Below are 13171 nucleotides of genomic sequence, written 5' to 3' on the forward strand. Positions count from 1 at the left end.
CTTGTTGTTTTGTAAATATGTCCTCAAGACGGGTATCATTAAACTGCAGCGCAATTACAGCTCACCGTTACCCATCGTAAACAGGTTGGGCCTGTCTGGTCCGGTGGGCTCTCAGTGGCGCTAAAGCTTCCAGTGCATGTCGAGCACAATGTATTAGCCTTCCACCGCCTTACCCGCTGGACCACCTCGTCATCTTGCGTGGTTTCTTTGTTTAACACTCCTGAACCATGTGCATGTGGATGCCTTCTTCGTCTTTTGTTTCAGCCGCCGAGGGCCTGTTTTCCACTGAGGCCCTGCGTCAAACTCCCTATGAGACACAATCGAACGTTAGTAGTAACCTCCGATTACGGCCGAATGTGGATTCTGCTCGGACGACGGGGCACCGGTACATCCTTTGTAGCTTTGGCTTGTTAGCCAAACGCTACAGCAGTTTGCCATTTCCCATGAAATCATCCTTGATTTCCTTAAGAAAGGTGCCCCAAATTGGTGGAAAATCACATCTCAACCATACGCTGTCCAAAGCATTGACCCGCCTTCACGCGGCAAAACAGAACGTGTTGTTGGCCCGCACTGCTGGGTCAAACTGCGCTTCCCAAAAACAGATTGGGTCAAAACCGACAGAAGAAAACTCTAAGCCTGCTCTAAGCCCTACCCACGGGGAGGGCTCGACAGTCTCGCACAACGCGAGAGCCTCCGTTTCGCCTGTGTAATTTGGGGGCCGATGAAAACTGGGTCCGACCCGGTGAAGAAGCCCACGACCAGCCCGGCTAGCTCAGTCGGTAGAGCATGATACTCTTAATCTCAGGGTCGTGGGTTCGAGCCCCACGTTGGGCGGCTCTGTTGACTCTCTTTCTTCCCAAAAGGGTGGCGGGCTCCAGCGTGCCCATTCGCCGCGCAGGCTGAGTGGATTTTGCGAGCTCCGGAAACATCTTTCAAAACAGATGTCGCTGTTAGTGCGAGCAATTTTAATCCCTATCACTAACCCTAACCCTTGCTTTTACACCGGTGATCCGGCGGCAGCAAGCAACAGCGGCTGTCTCTGTGGCGCAATCGGTTAGCGCGTTCGGCTGTTAACCGAAAGGTTGGTGGTTCGAGCCCACCCAGGGACGTGTGAAATGCCGGAGTTTTGCACGCGCGTCAGGTGTCCACTAACGCCTATGCCATTCTTAGGGTTGCGAGGCACAGCTTTCTCAGGGCGTTTATCTTGTGCACCTTCAATAAGCTGGCTTGTTTTAAAAGAACTCAGCGGCGGGCATTTGGTGAACATTTTCACCAGCTCGAGTAGTTTGCTGTGGCATGTGGATGCCTTCTTTACTGATGATCTGTCTCTGGGGCTCATCTAGTTGACATAGTATCCGCTGACATTCGGCTGAAGGTGCTGATCCACCATCTGCTCTTGGTACGGACTGGAACCGGGGGACTGTAGTGACCATCAGATCGGAATGCAGAATGGATCTGGTGGCTACGGTGACCTCAGAATAAGAAGAAACAGACTAATATTAATGTAGATGCAAAAGTTCCATGTTGCCACAAAGTCAATACCCAATACCCCACCGGGATGACTTGAAATACAGTCAGCATCGGCAATTTTTGCCAGTCTCTCTGGAGGCTTGTTGAGAAAGATAGTCTTGCTTCGTTTTGTTTCCTTTTATTGGCGTGGCTGGTTGTTGGTCCTCGTCAAAGAGGTGTCCACCGATCATAGCGTGCCGGAGCCAGAAGACTTGTTGTTTTGTCAATATGTTCTCAAGACTTTGCGGCAGGTATCAATAAACTACAGCACAATCACAGCTCGCCGCTACCCATCGTAAACAGGTTGGGCCTGTCTGTTCCGGTGGGCTCTCAGTGGTGCTAAAGCATCAAATGAAGAGGATGGGATTCGAACCCACACAAACCAAGGCGTGCCGAGCACAACGGACTAGCCTTGCATCGCCTTAACCACTCGACCACCTTTCGTTTTGCGCGGTCCTTTTGTTTAACACTCCCGATTCAGACCACCAGCTCATTAGTAGAGCTCTCAGTGAACTGAACTGAGTGTGTCAGATAGGGAAGACACACAAAAATTGCAGAGTGGGGTCCCCAGGACCGCTGCTAAATGTACCGAACGACGAGGATGGGATTCGAACCTACGCGTGCAGAGCACAATGGATTAGCAGTCCATCGCCTTAACCACTCGGCCACCTCGTCGTATTACGTGCCGTCTTTTATTTAGCACTCCCGATTCAGATCATCAGCTCATTAGTAGAGAACTCAAAGAACTGAACTGAGTGTGTTAGATAAGGAGGACACACAAAAAGTTCAGCATGGGGTCCCCAGGACCTAGATTAAGGTCCAGTGCTAAAGGAACCGAACGACAAGGATGGGATTAGCAGTCCATCGCCTTAACCACTCGGCCTCCCCGCCCCCTTGCTGACTGAGAGAGGCCATGCTGCGGACCTTTTCAGCTGCTGCTGCTGTGCTTTCAGCAGGCTGTTTTGAGCACAGAGGGAATAGTGAATGAGCCGTCTTTTACACACCTCTAATCTGTTCCGTAGAAACACGATGCAGCAACCCGTGCCAGGAGAATGTTTGTGCGGCAGTTTAAAGCTTGCTACCACCTTGTCGGTTCACATCCACGTAGGTGCCTGCAAAGGTCACGACCGTCGCCGGCATTCTTTCGCAGAGGCAATATTGTAGCCTATGAGGTTTATCCGAGGCGCGATCATTGCTGGTTGAAAACTTTACCCAATACCCCGCCAGGATGACTTGAAATACAGTCAGCTTTGGCAATTTTTGCTAGCCTCTCTGGAGGCTTAGAGTATTGTTCAGAAAAAATAGCCTGGCTTTGTTTCTCGTCGAAAAGGTGTCTGCTTATGATTGAGCGCCAGAGCCAGAAGGCTTGTTGTTTTGTGAATATGTCCTCAAGACGGGTATAATTAAACTGCAGCGCAATTACAGCTCACCGTTACCCATCGTAAACAGGTTGGGCCTGTCTGGTCCGGTGGGCTCTCAGTGGCGCTAAAGCTTCCAGTGCATGTCGAGCACAATGTATTAGCCTTCCACCGCCTTACCCGCTGGACCACCTCGTCATCTTGCGTGGTTTCTTTGTTTAACACTCCTGAACCATGTGCATGTGGATGCCTTCTTCGTCTTTTGTTTCAGCCGCCGAGGGCCTGTTTTCCACTGAGGCCCTGCGTCAAACTCCCTATGAGACACAATCGAACGTTAGTAGTAACCTCCGATTACGGCCGAATGTGGATTCTGCTCGGACGACGGGGCACCGGTACATCCTTTGTAGCTTTGGCTTGTTAGCCAAACGCTACAGCAGTTTGCCATTTCCCATGAAATCATCCTTGATTTCCTTAAGAAAGGTGCCCCAAATTGGTGGAAAATCACATCTCAACCATACGCTGTCCAAAGCATTGACCCGCCTTCACGCGGCAAAACAGAACGTGTTGTTGGCCCGCACTGCTGGGTCAAACTGCGCTTCCCAAAAACAGATTGGGTCAAAACCGACAGAAGAAAACTCTAAGCCTGCTCTAAGCCCTACCCACGGGGAGGGCTCGACAGTCTCGCACAACGCGAGAGCCTCCGTTTCGCCTGTGTAATTTGGGGGCCGATGAAAACTGGGTCCGACCCGGTGAAGAAGCCCACGATCAGCCCGGCTAGCTCAGTCGGTAGAGCATGAGACTCTTAATCTCAGGGTCGTGGGTTCGAGCCCCACGTTGGGCGGCTCTGTTGACTCTCTTTCTTCCCAAAAGGGTGGCGGGCTCCAGCGTGCCCATTCGCCGCGCAGGCTGAGTGGATTTTGCGAGCTCCGGAAACATCTTTCAAAACAGATGTCGCTGTTAGTGCGAGCAATTTTAATCCCTATCACTAACCCTAACCCTTGCTTTTACACCGGTGATCCGGCGGCAGCAAGCAACAGCGGCTGTCTCTGTGGCGCAATCGGTTAGCGCGTTCGGCTGTTAACCGAAAGGTTGGTGGTTCGAGCCCACCCAGGGACGTGTGAAATGCCGGAGTTTTGCACGCGCGTCAGGTGTCCACTAACGCCTATGCCATTCTTAGGGTTGCGAGGCACAGCTTTCTCAGGGCGTTTATCTTGTGCACCTTCAATAAGCTGGCTTGTTTTAAAAGAACTCAGCGGCGGGCATTTGGTGAACATTTTCACCAGCTCGAGTAGTTTGCTGTGGCATGTGGATGCCTTCTTAACTGATGATCTGTCTCTGGGGCTCATCTAGTTGACATAGTATCCGCTGACATTCGGCTGAAGGTGCTGATCCACCATCTGCTCTTGGTACGGACTGGAACCGGGGGACTGTAGTGACCATCAGATCGGAATGCAGAATGGATCTGGTGGCTACGGTGACCTCAGAATAAGAAGAAACAGACTAATATTAATGTAGATGCAAAAGTTCCATGTTGCCACAAAGTCAATACCCAATACCCCACCGGGATGACTTGAAATACAGTCAGCATCGGCAATTTTTGCCAGTCTCTCTGGAGGCTTGTTGAGAAAGATAGTCTTGCTTCGTTTTGTTTCCTTTTATTGGCGTGGCTGGTTGTTGGTCCTCGTCAAAGAGGTGTCCACCGATCATAGCGTGCCGGAGCCAGAAGACTTGTTGTTTTGTCAATATGTTCTCAAGACTTTGCGGCAGGTATCAATAAACTACAGCACAATCACAGCTCGCCGCTACCCATCGTAAACAGGTTGGGCCTGTCTGTTCCGGTGGGCTCCCAGTGGTGCTAAAGCATCAAATGAAGAGGATGGGATTCGAACCCACACAAACCAAGGCGTGCCGAGCACAACGGACTAGCCTTGCATCGCCTTAACCACTCGACCACCTTTCGTTTTGCGCGGTCCTTTTGTTTAACACTCCCGATTCAGACCACCAGCTCATTAGTAGAGCGCTCAGTGAACTGAACTGAGTGTGTCAGATAGGGAAGACACACAAAAATTGCAGAGTGGGGTCCCCAGGACCGCTGCTAAATGTACCGAACGACGAGGATGGGATTCGAACCTACGCGTGCAGAGCACAATGGATTAGCAGTCCATCGCCTTAACCACTCGGCCACCTCGTCGTATTACGTGCCGTCTTTTATTTAGCACTCCCGATTCAGATCATCAGCTCATTAGTAGAGAACTCAAAGAACTGAACTGAGTGTGTTAGATAAGGAGGACACACAAAAAGTTCAGCATGGGGTCCCCAGGACCTAGATTAAGGTCCAGTGCTAAAGGAACCGAACGACAAGGATGGGATTAGCAGTCCATCGCCTTAACCACTCGGCCTCCCCGCCCCCTTGCTGACTGAGAGAGGCCATGCTGCGGACCTTTTCAGCTGCTGCTGCTGTGCTTTCAGCAGGCTGTTTTGAGCACAGAGGGAATAGTGAATGAGCCGTCTTTTACACACCTCTAATCTGTTCCGTAGAAACACGATGCAGCAACCCGTGCCAGGAGAATGTTTGTGCGGCAGTTTAAAGCTTGCTACCACCTTGTCGGTTCACATCCACGTAGGTGCCTGCAAAGGTCACGACCGTCGCCGGCATTCTTTCGCAGAGGCAATATTGTAGCCTATGAGGTTTATCCGAGGCGCGATCATTGCTGGTTGAAAACTTTACCCAATACCCCGCCAGGATGACTTGAAATACAGTCAGCTTTGGCAATTTTTGCTAGCCTCTCTGGAGGCTTAGAGTATTGTTGAGAAGAAATAGCCTGGCTTTGTTTCTCGTCGAAAAGGTGTCTGCTTATGATTGAGCGCCAGAGCCAGAAGGCTTGTTGTTTTGTGAATATGTCCTCAAGACGGGTATCATTAAACTGCAGCGCAATTACAGCTCACCGTTACCCATCGTAAACAGGTTGGGCCTGTCTGGTCCGGTGGGCTCTCAGTGGCGCTAAAGCTTCCAGTGCATGTCGAGCACAATGTATTAGCCTTCCACCGCCTTACCCGCTGGACCACCTCGTCATCTTGCGTGGTTTCTTTGTTTAACACTCCTGAACCATGTGCATGTGGATGCCTTCTTCGTCTTTTGTTTCAGCCGCCGAGGGCCTGTTTTCCACTGAGGCCCTGCGTCAAACTCCCTATGAGACACAATCGAACGTTAGTAGTAACCTCCGATTACGGCCGAATGTGGATTCTGCTCGGACGACGGGGCACCGGTACATCCTTTGTAGCTTTGGCTTGTTAGCCAAACGCTACAGCAGTTTGCCATTTCCCATGAAATCATCCTTGATTTCCTTAAGAAAGGTGCCCCAAATTGGTGGAAAATCACATCTCAACCATACGCTGTCCAAAGCATTGACCCGCCTTCACGCGGCAAAACAGAACGTGTTGTTGGCCCGCACTGCTGGGTCAAACTGCGCTTCCCAAAAACAGATTGGGTCAAAACCGACAGAAGAAAACTCTAAGCCTGCTCTAAGCCCTACCCACGGGGAGGGCTCGACAGTCTCGCACAACGCGAGAGCCTCCGTTTCGCCTGTGTAATTTGGGGGCCGATGAAAACTGGGTCCGACCCGGTGAAGAAGCCCACGATCAGCCCGGCTAGCTCAGTCGGTAGAGCATGAGACTCTTAATCTCAGGGTCGTGGGTTCGAGCCCCACGTTGGGCGGCTCTGTTGACTCTCTTTCTTCCCAAAAGGGTGGCGGGCTCCAGCGTGCCCATTCGCCGCGCAGGCTGAGTGGATTTTGCGAGCTCCGGAAACATCTTTCAAAACAGATGTCGCTGTTAGTGCGAGCAATTTTAATCCCTATCACTAACCCTAACCCTTGCTTTTACACCGGTGATCCGGCGGCAGCAAGCAACAGCGGCTGTCTCTGTGGCGCAATCGGTTAGCGCGTTCGGCTGTTAACCGAAAGGTTGGTGGTTCGAGCCCACCCAGGGACGTGTGAAATGCCGGAGTTTTGCACGCGCGTCAGGTGTCCACTAACGCCTATGCCATTCTTAGGGTTGCGAGGCACAGCTTTCTCAGGGCGTTTATCTTGTGCACCTTCAATAAGCTGGCTTGTTTTAAAAGAACTCAGCGGCGGGCATTTGGTGAACATTTTCACCAGCTCGAGTAGTTTGCTGTGGCATGTGGATGCCTTCTTAACTGATGATCTGTCTCTGGGGCTCATCTAGTTGACATAGTATCCGCTGACATTCGGCTGAAGGTGCTGATCCACCATCTGCTCTTGGTACGGACTGGAACCGGGGGACTGTAGTGACCATCAGATCGGAATGCAGAATGGATCTGGTGGCTACGGTGACCTCAGAATAAGAAGAAACAGACTAATATTAATGTAGATGCAAAAGTTCCATGTTGCCACAAAGTCAATACCCAATACCCCACCGGGATGACTTGAAATACAGTCAGCATCGGCAATTTTTGCCAGTCTCTCTGGAGGCTTGTTGAGAAAGATAGTCTTGCTTCGTTTTGTTTCCTTTTATTGGCGTGGCTGGTTGTTGGTCCTCGTCAAAGAGGTGTCCACCGATCATAGCGTGCCGGAGCCAGAAGACTTGTTGTTTTGTCAATATGTTCTCAAGACTTTGCGGCAGGTATCAATAAACTACAGCACAATCACAGCTCGCCGCTACCCATCGTAAACAGGTTGGGCCTGTCTGTTCCGGTGGGCTCTCAGTGGTGCTAAAGCATCAAATGAAGAGGATGGGATTCGAACCCACACAAACCAAGGCGTGCCGAGCACAACGGACTAGCCTTGCATCGCCTTAACCACTCGACCACCTTTCGTTTTGCGCGGTCCTTTTGTTTAACACTCCCGATTCAGACCACCAGCTCATTAGTAGAGCTCTCAGTGAACTGAACTGAGTGTGTCAGATAGGGAAGACACACAAAAATTGCAGAGTGGGGTCCCCAGGACCGCTGCTAAATGTACCGAACGACGAGGATGGGATTCGAACCTACGCGTGCAGAGCACGATGGATTAGCAGTCCATCGCCTTAACCACTCGGCCACCTCGTCGTATTACGTGCCGTCTTTTATTTAGCACTCCCGATTCAGATCATCAGCTCATTAGTAGAGAACTCAAAGAACTGAACTGAGTGTGTTAGATAAGGAGGACACACAAAAAGTTCAGCATGGGGTCCCCAGGACCTAGATTAAGGTCCAGTGCTAAAGGAACCGAACGACAAGGATGGGATTAGCAGTCCATCGCCTTAACCACTCGGCCTCCCCGCCCCCTTGCTGACTGAGAGAGGCCATGCTGCGGACCTTTTCAGCTGCTGCTGCTGTGCTTTCAGCAGGCTGTTTTGAGCACAGAGGGAATAGTGAATGAGCCGTCTTTTACACACCTCTAATCTGTTCCGTAGAAACACGATGCAGCAACCCGTGCCAGGAGAATGTTTGTGCGGCAGTTTAAAGCTTGCTACCACCTTGTCGGTTCACATCCACGTAGGTGCCTGCAAAGGTCACGACCGTCGCCGGCATTCTTTCGCAGAGGCAATATTGTAGCCTATGAGGTTTATCCGAGGCGCGATCATTGCTGGTTGAAAACTTTACCCAATACCCCGCCAGGATGACTTGAAATACAGTCAGCTTTGGCAATTTTTGCTAGCCTCTCTGGAGGCTTAGAGTATTGTTGAGAAAAAACAGCCTGGCTTTGTTTCTCGTCGAAAAGGTGTCTGCTTATGATTGAGCGCCAGAGCCAGAAGGCTTGTTGTTTTGTGAATATGTCCTCAAGACGGGTATCATTAAACTGCAGCGCAATTACAGCTCACCGTTACCCATCGTAAACAGGTTGGGCCTGTCTGGTCCGGTGGGCTCTCAGTGGCGCTAAAGCTTCCAGTGCATGTCGAGCACAATGTATTAGCCTTCCACCGCCTTACCCGCTGGACCACCTCGTCATCTTGCGTGGTTTCTTTGTTTAACACTCCTGAACCATGTGCATGTGGATGCCTTCTTCGTCTTTTGTTTCAGCCGCCGAGGGCCTGTTTTCCACTGAGGCCCTGCGTCAAACTCCCTATGAGACACAATCGAACGTTAGTAGTAACCTCCGATTACGGCCGAATGTGGATTCTGCTCGGACGACGGGGCACCGGTACATCCTTTGTAGCTTTGGCTTGTTAGCCAAACGCTACAGCAGTTTGCCATTTCCCATGAAATCATCCTTGATTTCCTTAAGAAAGGTGCCCCAAATTGGTGGAAAATCACATCTCAACCATACGCTGTCCAAAGCATTGACCCGCCTTCACGCGGCAAAACAGAACGTGTTGTTGGCCCGCACTGCTGGGTCAAACTGCGCTTCCCAAAAACAGATTGGGTCAAAACCGACAGAAGAAAACTCTAAGCCTGCTCTAAGCCCTACCCACGGGGAGGGCTCGACAGTCTCGCACAACGCGAGAGCCTCCGTTTCGCCTGTGTAATTTGGGGGCCGATGAAAACTGGGTCCGACCCGGTGAAGAAGCCCACGATCAGCCCGGCTAGCTCAGTCGGTAGAGCATGAGACTCTTAATCTCAGGGTCGTGGGTTCGAGCCCCACGTTGGGCGGCTCTGTTGACTCTCTTTCTTCCCAAAAGGGTGGCGGGCTCCAGCGTGCCCATTCGCCGCGCAGGCTGAGTGGATTTTGCGAGCTCCGGAAACATCTTTCAAAACAGATGTCGCTGTTAGTGCGAGCAATTTTAATCCCTATCACTAACCCTAACCCTTGCTTTTACACCGGTGATCCGGCGGCAGCAAGCAACAGCGGCTGTCTCTGTGGCGCAATCGGTTAGCGCGTTCGGCTGTTAACCGAAAGGTTGGTGGTTCGAGCCCACCCAGGGACGTGTGAAATGCCGGAGTTTTGCACGCGCGTCAGGTGTCCACTAACGCCTATGCCATTCTTAGGGTTGCGAGGCACAGCTTTCTCAGGGCGTTTATCTTGTGCACCTTCAATAAGCTGGCTTGTTTTAAAAGAACTCAGCGGCGGGCATTTGGTGAACATTTTCACCAGCTCGAGTAGTTTGCTGTGGCATGTGGATGCCTTCTTAACTGATGATCTGTCTCTGGGGCTCATCTAGTTGACATAGTATCCGCTGACATTCGGCTGAAGGTGCTGATCCACCATCTGCTCTTGGTACGGACTGGAACCGGGGGACTGTAGTGACCATCAGATCGGAATGCAGAATGGATCTGGTGGCTACGGTGACCTCAGAATAAGAAGAAACAGACTAATATTAATGTAGATGCAAAAGTTCCATGTTGCCACAAAGTCAATACCCAATACCCCACCGGGATGACTTGAAATACAGTCAGCATCGGCAATTTTTGCCAGTCTCTCTGGAGGCTTGTTGAGAAAGATAGTCTTGCTTCGTTTTGTTTCCTTTTATTGGCGTGGCTGGTTGTTGGTCCTCGTCAAAGAGGTGTCCACCGATCATAGCGTGCCGGAGCCAGAAGACTTGTTGTTTTGTCAATATGTTCTCAAGACTTTGCGGCAGGTATCAATAAACTACAGCACAATCACAGCTCGCCGCTACCCATCGTAAACAGGTTGGGCCTGTCTGTTCCGGTGGGCTCTCAGTGGTGCTAAAGCATCAAATGAAGAGGATGGGATTCGAACCCACACAAACCAAGGCGTGCCGAGCACAACGGACTAGCCTTGCATCGCCTTAACCACTCGACCACCTTTCGTTTTGCGCGGTCCTTTTGTTTAACACTCCCGATTCAGACCACCAGCTCATTAGTAGAGCTCTCAGTGAACTGAACTGAGTGTGTCAGATAGGGAAGACACACAAAAATTGCAGAGTGGGGTCCCCAGGACCGCTGCTAAATGTACCGAACGACGAGGATGGGATTCGAACCTACGCGTGCAGAGCACAATGGATTAGCAGTCCATCGCCTTAACCACTCGGCCACCTCGTCGTATTACGTGCCGTCTTTTATTTAGCACTCCCGATTCAGATCATCAGCTCATTAGTAGAGAACTCAAAGAACTGAACTGAGTGTGTTAGATAAGGAGGACACACAAAAAGTTCAGCATGGGGTCCCCAGGACCTAGATTAAGGTCCAGTGCTAAAGGAACCGAACGACAAGGATGGGATTAGCAGTCCATCGCCTTAACCACTCGGCCTCCCCGCCCCCTTGCTGACTGAGAGAGGCCATGCTGCGGACCTTTTCAGCTGCTGCTGCTGTGCTTTCAGCAGGCTGTTTTGAGCACAGAGGGAATAGTGAATGAGCCGTCTTTTACACACCTCTAATCTGTTCCGTAGAAACACGATGCAGCAACCCGTGCCAGGAGAATGTTTGTGCGGCAGTTTAAAGCTTGCTACCACCTTGTCGGTTCACATCCACGTAGGTGCCTGCAAAGGTCACGACCGTCGCCGGCATTCTTTCGCAGAGGCAATATTGTAGCCTATGAGGTTTATCCGAGGCGCGATCATTGCTGGTTGAAAACTTTACCCAATACCCCGCCAGGATGACTTGAAATACAGTCAGCTTTGGCAATTTTTGCTAGCCTCTCTGGAGGCTTAGAGTATTGTTGAGAAAAAATAGCCTGGCTTTGTTTCTCGTCGAAAAGGTGTCTGCTTATGATTGAGCGCCAGAGCCAGAAGGCTTGTTGTTTTGTGAATATGTCCTCAAGACGGGTATCATTAAACTGCAGCGCAATTACAGCTCACCGTTACCCATCGTAAACAGGTTGGGCCTGTCTGGTCCGGTGGGCTCTCAGTGGCGCTAAAGCTTCCAGTGCATGTCGAGCACAATGTATTAGCCTTCCACCGCCTTACCCGCTGGACCACCTCGTCATCTTGCGTGGTTTCTTTGTTTAACACTCCTGAACCATGTGCATGTGGATGCCTTCTTCGTCTTTTGTTTCAGCCGCCGAGGGCCTGTTTTCCACTGAGGCCCTGCGTCAAACTCCCTATGAGACACAATCGAACGTTAGTAGTAACCTCCGATTACGGCCGAATGTGGATTCTGCTCGGACGACGGGGCACCGGTACATCCTTTGTAGCTTTGGCTTGTTAGCCAAACGCTACAGCAGTTTGCCATTTCCCATGAAATCATCCTTGATTTCCTTAAGAAAGGTGCCCCAAATTGGTGGAAAATCACATCTCAACCATACGCTGTCCAAAGCATTGACCCGCCTTCACGCGGCAAAACAGAACGTGTTGTTGGCCCGCACTGCTGGGTCAAACTGCGCTTCCCAAAAACAGATTGGGTCAAAACCGACAGAAGAAAACTCTAAGCCTGCTCTAAGCCCTACCCACGGGGAGGGCTCGACAGTCTCGCACAACGCGAGAGCCTCCGTTTCGCCTGTGTAATTTGGGGGCCGATGAAAACTGGGTCCGACCCGGTGAAGAAGCCCACGACCAGCCCGGCTAGCTCAGTCGGTAGAGCATGATACTCTTAATCTCAGGGTCGTGGGTTCGAGCCCCACGTTGGGCGGCTCTGTTGACTCTCTTTCTTCCCAAAAGGGTGGCGGGCTCCAGCGTGCCCATTCGCCGCGCAGGCTGAGTGGATTTTGCGAGCTCCGGAAACATCTTTCAAAACAGATGTCGCTGTTAGTGCGAGCAATTTTAATCCCTATCACTAACCCTAACCCTTGCTTTTACACCGGTGATCCGGCGGCAGCAAGCAACAGCGGCTGTCTCTGTGGCGCAATCGGTTAGCGCGTTCGGCTGTTAACCGAAAGGTTGGTGGTTCGAGCCCACCCAGGGACGTGTGAAATGCCGGAGTTTTGCACGCGCGTCAGGTGTCCACTAACGCCTATGCCATTCTTAGGGTTGCGAGGCACAGCTTTCTCAGGGCGTTTATCTTGTGCACCTTCAATAAGCTGGCTTGTTTTAAAAGAACTCAGCGGCGGGCATTTGGTGAACATTTTCACCAGCTCGAGTAGTTTGCTGTGGCATGTGGATGCCTTCTTAACTGATGATCTGTCTCTGGGGCTCATCTAGTTGACATAGCATCCGCTGACATTCGGCTGAAGGTGCTGATCCACCATCTGCTCTTGGTACGGACTGGAACCGGGGGACTGTAGTGACCATCAGATCGGAATGCAGAATGGATCTGGTGGCTACGGTGACCTCAGAATAAGAAGAAACAGACTAATATTAATGTAGATGCAAAAGTTCCATGTTGCCACAAAGTCAATACCCAATACCCCACCGGGATGACTTGAAATACAGTCAGCATCGGCAATTTTTGCCAGTCTCTCTGGAGGCTTGTTGAGAAAGATAGTCTTGCTTCGTTTTGTTTCCTTTTATTGGCGTGGCTGGTTGTTGGTCCT

The 13171-nt window shown here is 51.1% G+C and overlaps 12 non-coding genes across 12 annotated transcripts; all 12 read left to right on the plus strand.

Moving 5' to 3' along the window:
• The first annotated feature begins 1035 nt into the window (after window positions 1-1035).
• Window positions 1036-1109, plus strand: trnan-guu (transfer RNA asparagine (anticodon GUU)). The gene has a single exon. It is a non-coding gene; the product is annotated as a tRNA-Asn (tRNA).
• A 1538-nt stretch (window positions 1110-2647) lies between these two features.
• On the plus strand, window positions 2648-2788 carry LOC141307812 (U4 spliceosomal RNA). The gene has a single exon (XR_012346738.1). It is a non-coding gene; the product is annotated as a U4 spliceosomal RNA (small nuclear RNA).
• An 847-nt stretch (window positions 2789-3635) lies between these two features.
• trnak-cuu (transfer RNA lysine (anticodon CUU)) lies at window positions 3636-3708 on the plus strand. The gene has a single exon. It is a non-coding gene; the product is annotated as a tRNA-Lys (tRNA).
• A 201-nt stretch (window positions 3709-3909) lies between these two features.
• Window positions 3910-3983, plus strand: trnan-guu (transfer RNA asparagine (anticodon GUU)). The gene has a single exon. It is a non-coding gene; the product is annotated as a tRNA-Asn (tRNA).
• Window positions 3984-5521: 1538 nt separating this feature from the next.
• LOC141307813 (U4 spliceosomal RNA) lies at window positions 5522-5662 on the plus strand. The gene has a single exon (XR_012346739.1). It is a non-coding gene; the product is annotated as a U4 spliceosomal RNA (small nuclear RNA).
• Window positions 5663-6509: 847 nt separating this feature from the next.
• On the plus strand, window positions 6510-6582 carry trnak-cuu (transfer RNA lysine (anticodon CUU)). The gene has a single exon. It is a non-coding gene; the product is annotated as a tRNA-Lys (tRNA).
• A 201-nt stretch (window positions 6583-6783) lies between these two features.
• Window positions 6784-6857, plus strand: trnan-guu (transfer RNA asparagine (anticodon GUU)). The gene has a single exon. It is a non-coding gene; the product is annotated as a tRNA-Asn (tRNA).
• Window positions 6858-8395: 1538 nt separating this feature from the next.
• Window positions 8396-8536, plus strand: LOC141307814 (U4 spliceosomal RNA). Its single transcript, XR_012346740.1, has one exon. It is a non-coding gene; the product is annotated as a U4 spliceosomal RNA (small nuclear RNA).
• Window positions 8537-9383: 847 nt separating this feature from the next.
• trnak-cuu (transfer RNA lysine (anticodon CUU)) lies at window positions 9384-9456 on the plus strand. The gene has a single exon. It is a non-coding gene; the product is annotated as a tRNA-Lys (tRNA).
• A 201-nt stretch (window positions 9457-9657) lies between these two features.
• trnan-guu (transfer RNA asparagine (anticodon GUU)) lies at window positions 9658-9731 on the plus strand. Its single transcript has one exon. It is a non-coding gene; the product is annotated as a tRNA-Asn (tRNA).
• A 1538-nt stretch (window positions 9732-11269) lies between these two features.
• LOC141307815 (U4 spliceosomal RNA) lies at window positions 11270-11410 on the plus strand. The gene has a single exon (XR_012346741.1). It is a non-coding gene; the product is annotated as a U4 spliceosomal RNA (small nuclear RNA).
• A 1121-nt stretch (window positions 11411-12531) lies between these two features.
• On the plus strand, window positions 12532-12605 carry trnan-guu (transfer RNA asparagine (anticodon GUU)). The gene has a single exon. It is a non-coding gene; the product is annotated as a tRNA-Asn (tRNA).
• Window positions 12606-13171: the final 566 nt, after the last annotated feature.

The sequence above is a fragment of the Garra rufa genome, unplaced genomic scaffold, assembly GCF_049309525.1.
Source record: "Garra rufa unplaced genomic scaffold, GarRuf1.0 hap1_unplaced_002, whole genome shotgun sequence".
NCBI classification, from domain to species: domain Eukaryota; kingdom Metazoa; phylum Chordata; class Actinopteri; order Cypriniformes; family Cyprinidae; genus Garra; species Garra rufa.